This window comes from Oncorhynchus masou, chromosome 30 (assembly GCF_036934945.1).
Source record: "Oncorhynchus masou masou isolate Uvic2021 chromosome 30, UVic_Omas_1.1, whole genome shotgun sequence".
Classification (NCBI taxonomy): Eukaryota; Metazoa; Chordata; class Actinopteri; order Salmoniformes; family Salmonidae; genus Oncorhynchus; species Oncorhynchus masou.
Window position 1 is genome coordinate 65928219 of NC_088241.1, and position 10719 is coordinate 65938937.

Sequence of the window (10719 nt, forward strand, 5' to 3'; positions counted from 1 at the left end):
GTTGGTTTATCATGGCTGAAAACACAGTTTTATATGAACTATATTAACCTAAAAGTCTATCATTTGATTAAAGACGGGGCCAATCACTTTTGGAGCATTTTAAGAATTTAATACACAATTGGGAACTTTTTTAAAGTTGAAGACTAAACATACACTTGTGGTTAGAAAAGGGCTAATTTTAAGGGTATTCTAAAAACTATGCACAGTTTTCAAATAAACATTCACATATTACGGAGATGCATTGACATTAGGTGACCGAATCGAGAGAGAGAGAGAACTAAGGGGGTCATTGCATGAAATTAGTCTCTTTTGGGTTGTGTAACTTGTTAAAAAATGTATTAAAATGGCCTATATTGTAAAAATGTATTCAAAAAACAGGATTTTCCTCCATGCACCCTCTGTGACTTCTAGAAAGATGCTAACCCACCCCAACATTTCTCCAGGCTTTTCCATTGCTCTTTTGTTGATTTGACCAAGTCATTTCTGAAGATTAATTTATTTAACGTGATCAGTGAGATTCATTTTAAAAGTCCAGCCGCAGTCAAAAATGTGGTGGGATGGTGTTTTGGCCTGCGTGGTGACATCACCCGGCGGGTAAATGAATTAATAGACCAATAAGAAAGATAGTTCCAAACCTCTCTGCCAATAACAGCTTGTTTTCAGAGTTGCACTTCCCACTCAGACCACTCCGAGACTCCTACTTGAGAAATTGTTCTTTGCTAAGAAGCTAGTTGGTTTAAACATCTTCGTAGAAGGTGAAGAAGGAGGGACGTGTCAAATGTGCAGAATTTTGGCACTTCAGTCTTTAGTCATATTAAAAATCAGATTGATAGAATTTTCCATTGTGGACTATTATTAAACAGCACTTCATGTAGTATAATAGTCTTTTAAAATGAATTCAATAATGGTGCACAATTTCGACTTAAAATATGGAATGGACGCATAAGGGACTTATTTCACGGAATGACTCGAGGGCTGTTGGAGCAAAGTGACAAATAGAGGAATGTGTTTCCAAGGTTCCTCAAATTTAGGGCCGGACGGAATCACAGAATCACGGAATGTAAACATTAACTTCATTAAACAATATTCAACAATGTATTGAAATTAGTAGGAAATCAACTAAATGTATTGAAATTAGTAGGAAATCAACTAAATGTATTGAACTTAGTAGGAAATTCATTCATTTGCCCAAGTTAATCATCAGATATGAAGAAAATGCATAAATTATTCATATTTTCCTGCAACTTTCTGGAACGGTGTAGTGATTTTGTAGTGATGAAGGTAGTGATAATTATCTTCTGGGAGAGATTGAATGCCTTTCCCCAAATAGCCTATGCCTACTTGGCTGAATGAGGTCACGATTATTTCCATCCATCCAGTGGCTATTTGTTTTTGCAAACTCATGAGCACTACAGAAACATCGCTAACCAAACAATGGTATCTAGCTGGTGCGAATTAAAGGAATTAAAGGATAACAAATATATACATTTCTTAGATTTTTCCCCAGACCTCAAAAGTGGTCTCATGATGTGTTTTAAGATTTTTTTGTGGACATAGAACGTCCATTTTGTATTTGTTTTTACTGATTTTAAAGCGTGATTTATAATATCAAAAACTGGAAAACCAGACATTTGGAAAAACAAAACGTAGAAAATGGAATTTGTGAAAAAATAAATAAGTGGAATCATGCAAAAAATAAAACTACTTTTATAGGGGCCTACAAACGGACATTATTATATTGCAGACCTGTACTGACCTCTGCTGGTGAAATGACTGAACTGCGTACTCTCCATAAAGTACAGCGGGCTATTGCACTAACCATTGGTTCTTTATAGTTTAGGGTGCACAGGCTTTTGTTCCAGCTCAACACTACATCTAGGGCTGTGACAATTATGGAATGTGTGGTAACCATTAATTGTCATGCAAATAGAAAAGTGTTATTGTCATGATTATCATTGTTAGCTAGCCAATTACACTGATTGCTCAGAGTGGCGCAGTGGTCTAAGGCACTGCATCTCAATCCCTGGTTCACATACAGACTGTGTCACAACCGGCCCTGTTTGGGAGACCCATAGGGTGGCGCTCAATTGGCTCAGCGTCGTCCGGGTTTGGCCGGGTAGGCCGTCATTGTAAATGAGAATTTGTTCTTGGTTAAATAAAAGTTTAAATAAATACAAAACTAATAATTCATGAATTAATAAAAAAAATGTTGTTGAAAAAATGTGTTGAACTTGTAATTCATCTTTTGAAAATTAGCTATGACAAAAGTCCGCTTTGACGGCTTGGAAATGAAGTAGCTCCTCCCAACTGGGCCCTAAAATAATGACCGGCTTTACCCACTTCATGTAAACATTTTAAACTGCTATTGGGTAAACTGTATCTTCTTGAATATAAAGTCTCCAAAAATGAATGTATTAACAACATTAGCTATAACGTTTGTTTTTAATAGCCTTTTTTGTTGTCCATAATTGTCGCTTACACGAACATACGATAATTGTGCCAGCCATAACCACGACACAACAAAACACTGTTCAACAGGACATTTTGGAACGTTAAGCTAGAAATATGTTATGTAGAACAAACATGCCGCTCCAAATCATGTCTGCTCTATTCACGGCATTTCTATTTTTGTAACGTTCGACAACGTTTGTCAACTTGAACGTGACCCCTTATCGATTCAATCAATTCATCCACGATTTGATCATAACTTCCTATCTGGAAAGGCAGTTGTCTTCTACCCTTCATTTAAGTTAAATGACTGTTAAACTCTCGGAAGAAAGCGTATGTTGTCAGAGGAGGAGGACAGCGGCCTTCAGAAAGCGTATGTTGTCAGAGGAGGAGGACAGCGGCCTTCAGAAAGAGTATGTTGTCAGAGGAGGAGGACAGCGGCCTTCAGAAAGAGTATGTTGTCAGAGGAGGAGGACAGCGGCCTTCAGAAAGAGTATGTTGTCAGAGGAGGAGGGCAGCGGCCTTTTGAAAGAGTATGTTGTCTAATATAATATTAACTCGAGGTTGATAACATCTCACATAGTCCAATATAATATTAACTCTAGGTTTATAACCTCTCACATAGTCTAATATAATATTAACTCTAGGTCTATAACCTCTCACATAGGTCTATAACCTCTCACATAGTCCAAAATAATATTAACTCTAGGTTTATAACCTCTTACATAGTCCAATATAATATTAACTCTAGGTTTATAACCTCTCATATAGTCTAATATAATATTAACTCTAAGTTTATAACCTCTCACATAGTCTATAACCTCTCATATAGGTCTATAACCTCTCATATAGTCTAATATAATATTAACTCTAGGTTTATAACCTCTCATATAGGTCTATAACCTCTCATATAGTCTAATATAATATTAACTCTAGGTTTATAACCTCTCATATAGGTCTATAACCTCTCATATAGTCTAATATAATATTAACTCTAGGTTTATAACCTCTCATATAGTCTAATATAATATTAACTGTAGGTCTATAACTTCTCATATAGTCTAATATAATATTAACTCTAGGTCTATAACCTTTCATATAGTCTAATATAATATTAACTCTAGGTTTATAACCTCTCATATAGCCTAATATAATATTAACTCTAGGTTTATATTCTCTCATATAGGTCTATAACCTCTCATATAGGTCTATAACCTCTCATATAGGTCTATAACCTATCATATAGTCTAATATAATATTAACTCTAGGTTTATAACCTCTCATATAGTCTAATATAATATTAACTCTAAGTTTATAACCTCTCACATAGTCTATAACCTCTCATATAGGTCTATAACCTCTCATATAGTCTAATATAATATTAACTCTAGGTCTATAAGCTCTCATATAGGTCTATAACCTCTCATATAGGTTTATAACCTCTCATATAGTCTAATTTAATATTAACTCTAGGTCTATAACCTCTCATATAGTCTCATATAATATTAACTCTAGGTTTATAACCTCTCATATAGGTCTATAACCTCTCATATAGTCTAATATAATATTAACTCTAGGTTTATAACCTCTCATATAGGTCTATAACCTCTCATATAGTCTAATATAATATTAACTCTAGGTTTATAACCTCTCATATAGGCCTATAACCTCCCATATAGGTCTATAACCTCTCATATAGGTCTATAACCTCTCATATAGTCTAATATAATATTAACTCTAGGTTTATAACCTCTCATATAGTCTAATATAATATTAACTCTAAGTTTATAACCTCTCACATAGTCTATAACCTCTCATATAGTTCTATAACCTCTCATATAGTCTAATATAATATTAACTCTAGGTTTATAACCTCTCATATAGATCTATAACCTCTCATATAGTCTAATATAATATTAACTCTAGGTTTATAACCTCTCATATAGGTCTATAACCTCTCATATAGTCTAATATAATATTAACTCTAGGTTTATAACCTCTCATATAGGTCTATAACCTCTCATATAGTCTAATATAATATTAACTCTAGGTTTATAACCTCTCATATAGGTCTATAACCTCTCATATAGTCTAATATAATATTAACTCTAGGTTTATAACCTCTCATATAGTCTAATATAATATTAACTGTAGGTCTATAACCTCTCATATAGTCTAATATAATATTAACTCTAGGTCTATAACCTTTCATATAGTCTAATATAATATTAACTCTAGGTTTATAACCTCTCATATAGTCTAATATAATATTAACTCTAGGTTTATATTCTCTCATATAAGTCTATAACCTCTCATATAGGTCTATAACCTCTCATATAGTTCTATAACCTCTCATAAAGTCTAATATAATATTAACTCTAGGTTTATAACCTCTCATATAGTCTAATATAATATTAACTCTAAGTTTATAACCTCTCACATAGTCTATAACCTCTCATATAGGTCTATAACCTCTCATATAGTCTAATATAATATTAACTCTAGGTTTATAACCTCTCATATAGGTCTATAACCTCTCATATAGTCTAATATAATATTAACTCTAGGTTTATAACCTCTCATATAGGTCTATAACCTCTCATATAGTCTAATATAATATTAACTCTAGGTTTATAACCTCTCATATAGTCTAATATAATATTAACTGTAGGTCTATAACTTCTCATATAGTCTAATATAATATTAACTCTAGGTCTATAACCTTTCATATAGTCTAATATAATATTAACTCTAGGTTTATAACCTCTCATATAGTCTAATATAATATTAACTCTAGGTTTATATTCTCTCATATAGGTCTATAACCTCTCATATAGGTCTATAACCTCTCATATAGTCTAATATAATTTTAACTATAGGTTTATAACCTCTCATATAGTCTAATATAATATTAGCTCTAAGTTTATAACCTCTCACATAGTCTATTACCTCTCATATAGGTCTATAACCTCTCATATAGTCTAATATAATATTAACTCTAGGTCTATAAGCTCTCATATAGGTCTATAACCTCTCATATAGGTTTATAACCTCTCATATAGTCTAATATAATATTAACTCTAGGTCTATAACCTCTCATATAGTCTCATATAATATTAACTCTAGGTTTATAACCTCTCATATAGGTCTATAACCTCTCATATAGTCTAATATAATATTAACTCTAGGTTTATAACCTCTCATATAGGTCTATAACCTCTCATATAGTCTAATATAATTTTAACTCTAGGTTTATAACCTCTCATATAGGCCTATAACCTCCCATATAGGTCTATAACCTCTCATATAGGTCTATAACCTCTCATATAGTCTAATATAATATTAACTCTAGGTTTATAACCTCTCATATAGTCTAATATAATATTAACTCTAAGTTTATAACCTCTCACATAGTCTATAACCTCTCATATAGTTCTATAACCTCTCATATAGTCTAATATAATATTAACTCTAGGTTTATAACCACTCATATAGATCTATAACCTCTCATATAGTCTAATATAATATTAACTCTAGGTTTATAACCTCTCATATCATCTAACATAATATGAACTCCTGCGTAAGTAAGTATTTATTGTAGTAAAATGAAACACCAAATGTTCATTTTGGTTAATTGGTTAATTTATTTCAGCATGTTGAGAGAATGTGAATGCATGGTTAGGGGACCATGGAAACGTGCTGTCTATGTCTGCAACATTAAAGGTTATTTCAACCACATAAAATAGGTGTCCAATGTTGTAATGTAACGTCCAAGAACTAAAGTTCAATGGGCTGTGTCTATTGGAAAATCTCAATTGAATACTCCTTGCATCATCTCTCCTCATCTCCTTCTCAAAACTAATTGCAGGAGAAGGTCAGATGGGATGGACCTCTGGCTTTCTCATCCAATGTCTGTACTCACCAGACCCTTGAGGTGAAGTTCAGTGAGTGTCCACCGGGGGACACGTGGCTATCCTCAGACTCAGAACAGGTGCAGCAGCAAGCCAACCAACAAACTAGCGTGCGTGAATTCAAATTACTGGTAGCTACTTGACAAGGTAAAGACAAATGAGAGAAATGGTAAACAATCTTTACACGGCATTCATCCTTCTACCAAGAGGGATTTATATCTGGTTTCCTGACTTTGGAGGTGGAATCGTCCCTGAGGTGTTACATTCACACAGCTAGCTAGCCAGATAATGTTGAATGACTAGCCACCATCGATGCTTTCCATCGAACCTAGCAGAGTCAGCTAAGTAGCTAGTTGGCTAGCTAGCTAGTTACACTGACTGTAGCTAAGGTGGACAAAACACACACAAGCTAGTAGCTAGCTAGCGAAACTGAACATTGTTCTGGCCAAGTCAATATTTCATACAGACAGACAATATGCCAAATGACTAGAGTGCATCGATGCAAGTTTTTACAGTGACAATATTACTGTATGCGAGAATTTGCCGTCCGTTCTCGAGATTTCACATGAGAGACTCGCCCGAAACATTTCCCTCAGTTGTCCTTCGTCCCGCCTCCTAGTCCAACTCTTCAAAACTGATTGGTCCGTTAGGGCTTTAGGGGTAGGTTGTGAGAGTCAAATCAAAGTTTGTTTGAATTGAAAATATACAAAAAGTACCATAGAATATCTTTAAAGATTTATATCAGAGGATTTACTGCTTCCTTTTATAAATGTCTCTATAAATATATTGAGCATTATTTTCATGCCACTGGGTCACTACTACCGTATTTACAAATCTTTACCCTGGCTCTGTACAGGCCAGGAATACGCAGGCATTTCTTTATACGTGTACATGAAGGTGATTGGTCTATATATGTGTACATGAAGGTGATTGGTCTCTTTATATGTGTACATGAAGGTGATTGGTCTATATACGTGTACATGAATGTGATTGGTCTATATATGTGTACATGAAGGTGATTGGTCTATATATGTGTACATGAAGGTGATTGGTCTCTTTATACGTGTACATGAAGGTGATTGGTCTCTTTATACGTGTACATGAAGGCGATTGGTCTATATATGTGTACATGAATGTGATTGGTCTCTTTATACGTGTACATGAAGGTGATTGGTCTATATATGTGTACATGAAGGTGATTGGTCTCTTTATACGTGTACATGAAGGTGATTGGTCTCTTTATACGTCTACATGAAGGTGATTGGTCTCTTAATATGTGTACATGAAGGTGATTGGTCTATATACGTGTACATGAAGTGATTGGTCTCTTTATACGTGTACATGAAGGTGATTGGTCTATATATGTGTACATGAAGGTGATTGGTCTCTTTATACGTGTACATGAATGTGATTGGTCTATATATGTGTACATGAAGGTGATTGGTCTATATACGTGTACATGAAGGTGATTGGTCTCTTTATATGTGTACATGAAGGTGAATAGTCTATATATGTGTACATGAAGGTGATTGGCCTATATACGTGTACATGAAGGTGATTGGTCTATATATGTGTACATGGTCTCTTTATACGTGCAGACAGACCAGGGAGGCATGCAGACAGACCAGGGAGGCATGCAGACAGACCAGGGAGGCATGCAGACAGACCAGGGAGGCATGCAGACAGACCAGGGAGGCATGCAGACAGACCAGGGAGGCATGCAGACAGACAGGGGAGGCATGCAGACATACCAGGGCCCGTTTTTATAAACCCTCTCAGAGTAGGGAGTAGTGATTCAGGATCAGTTTTGCCTTTTATATCAGAACCAATGATTACAGGGGGAGCTGTTCCTCGTCCTACTCTGAAGAGCTTTGTGAATACAGATCCCAATGCCAGCAGCGCAGCCTTTTACCCCAGGACCCGAGAGGCACAGTATTACAGTCAATGTTTATTTTTATTTGTTATTTTTTATTTCACCTTTATTTAACCAGGTAGGCAAGTTGAGAACAAGTTCTCATTTACAATTGCAACCTGGCCAAGATAAAGCAAAGCAGTTTGACACATACAACGACACAGAGTTACACATGGAGCAAAACAAACATACAGTCAATAATACAGTATAAACAAGTCTATATACGATGTGAGCAAATGAGGTGAGATAAGGGAGGTAAAGGCAAAAAAAGGCCATGGTGGCGAATTAAATACAATATAGCAAGTAAAACACTGGAATGGTAGATTTGCAATGGAAGAATATGCAAAGTAGAAATAAAAATAATGGGGTGCAAAGGAGCAAAATAAATTAATTAATTAAATACAGTAGGGAAAGAGGTAGTTGTTTGGGCTACATTATAGGTGGGCTATGTGCAGGTGCAGTTATCTGTGAGCTGCTCTGACAGTTGGTGCTTGAAGCTAGTGAGGGAGATAAGTGTTTCCAGTTTCAGAGATTTTTGTAGTTCGTTCCAGTCATTGGCAGCAGAGAACTGGAAGTAGAGGCGGCCAAAGAAAGAATTGGTTTTGGGGATGACTAGCGAGATATACCTGCTGGAGCGTGTGCTACAGGTGGGAGATGCTATGGTGACCAGCGAGCTGAGATAAGGGGGGACTTTACCTAGCAGGGTCTTGTAGATGACATGGAGCCAGTGGGTTTGGCGACGAGTATGAAGCCATGGCCAGCCAATGAGAGCGTACCGGTCGCAATGGTGGGTAGTGTATGGGGCTTTGGTGACAAAACGGATTGCACTGTGATAGACTGCATCCAATTTGTTGAGTAGGGTATTGGAGGCTATTTTGTAAATTACATCGCCAAAGTCGAGGATTGGTAGGATGGTCAGTTTTACAAGGGTATGTTTGGCAGCATGAGTGAAGGATGCTTTGATGCGAAATAGGAAGCCAATTCTAGATTTAACTTTGGATTGGAGATGTTTGATATGGGTCTGGAAGGAGAGTTTACAGTCTAACCAGACACCTAAGTATTTGTAGTTGTCCACGTATTCTAAGTCAGAGCCGTCCAGAGTAGTGATGTTGGACAGGCGGGCAGGTGCAGGTAGCGATCGGTTGAAGAGCATGCATTTAGTTTTACTTCTATTTAAGAGCAATTGGAGGCCACGGAAGGAGAGTTGTATGGCATTGAAGCTTACCTGGAGGGTTGTTAACACAGTGTCCAAAGAAGTCAAAACTGTTCGCTGCTCTGGCCCCCCAATGGTGGAACAAACTCCCTCACGACGCCAGGACAGCGGAGTCAATCACCACCTTCCGGAGACACCTGAAACCCCACCTCTTCAAGGAATACCTAGGATAGGATAAAGTGGTCCTTCTCACCCCCCCCTTAAATGATTTAGATGCACTATTGTAAAGTGGCTGTTCCACTGGATGTCAGAAGGTGAATTCACCAATTTGTAAGTCACTCTGGATGAGAGCGTCTGCTAAATCACTTAAATGTAAATGTAAATGTAAGGGCCAGAAGTATACAGAATGGTGTCGTCTGCGTAGAGGTGGATCGGAGACTCACCAGCAGCAAGAGCGACCTCATTGATGTATACAGAGAAGAGAGTCGGTCCAAGAATTGAACCCTGTGGCACCCCCATAGAGACTGCCAGAGGTCCGGACAGCAGACCCTCCGATTTGACACACTGAACTCTATCAGAGAAGTAGTTGGTGAACCAGGCGAGGCAGTCATTTGAGAAACCAAGGCTGTCGCGTCTGCCGATGAGGATGTGGTGATTGACAGAGTCGAAAGCCTTGGCCAGATCAATGAATACGGCTGCACAGTAATTTTTCTTAGCGATGGCGGTTAAGATATCGTTTAGGACCTTGAGCGTGGCTGAGGTGCACCCATGACCAGCTCTGAAACCAGATTGCATAGCAGAGAAGGTATGGTGTGATTCGAAATGGTCGGTAATCTGTTTGTTGACTTGGCTTTCGAAGACCTTGGAAAGGCATGGTAGGATAGATATTGGTCTGTAGCAGTTTGGGTCAAGAGTGTCCCCCTCTTTGAAGAGGGGGATGACCGCAGCTGCTTTCCAATCTTTGGGAATCTCAGACGACACGAAAGAGAGGTTGAACAGGCAGTAATATGGGTGGCAACAATTTTGACAGATAGTTTTAGAAAGAAAGGGTACAGATTGTCTAGCCCAGCTGATTTCCAGATTTTGCAGCTCTTTCAGAACATCAGCTGAACGGATTTGGGAGAAGGAGAAATGGGGAAGGCTTGGGCGAGTTGCTGTGGGGGGTGCAGTGCTGTTGACCGGGGTAGGAGTAGCCAGGTGGAAAGCATGGCCAGCCGTAGAAAAATGCTTATTGAAATTCTCAATTATGGTGGATTTATCAGTGGTGACAGTGTTCTTTATCAGTGGTGAGGAGG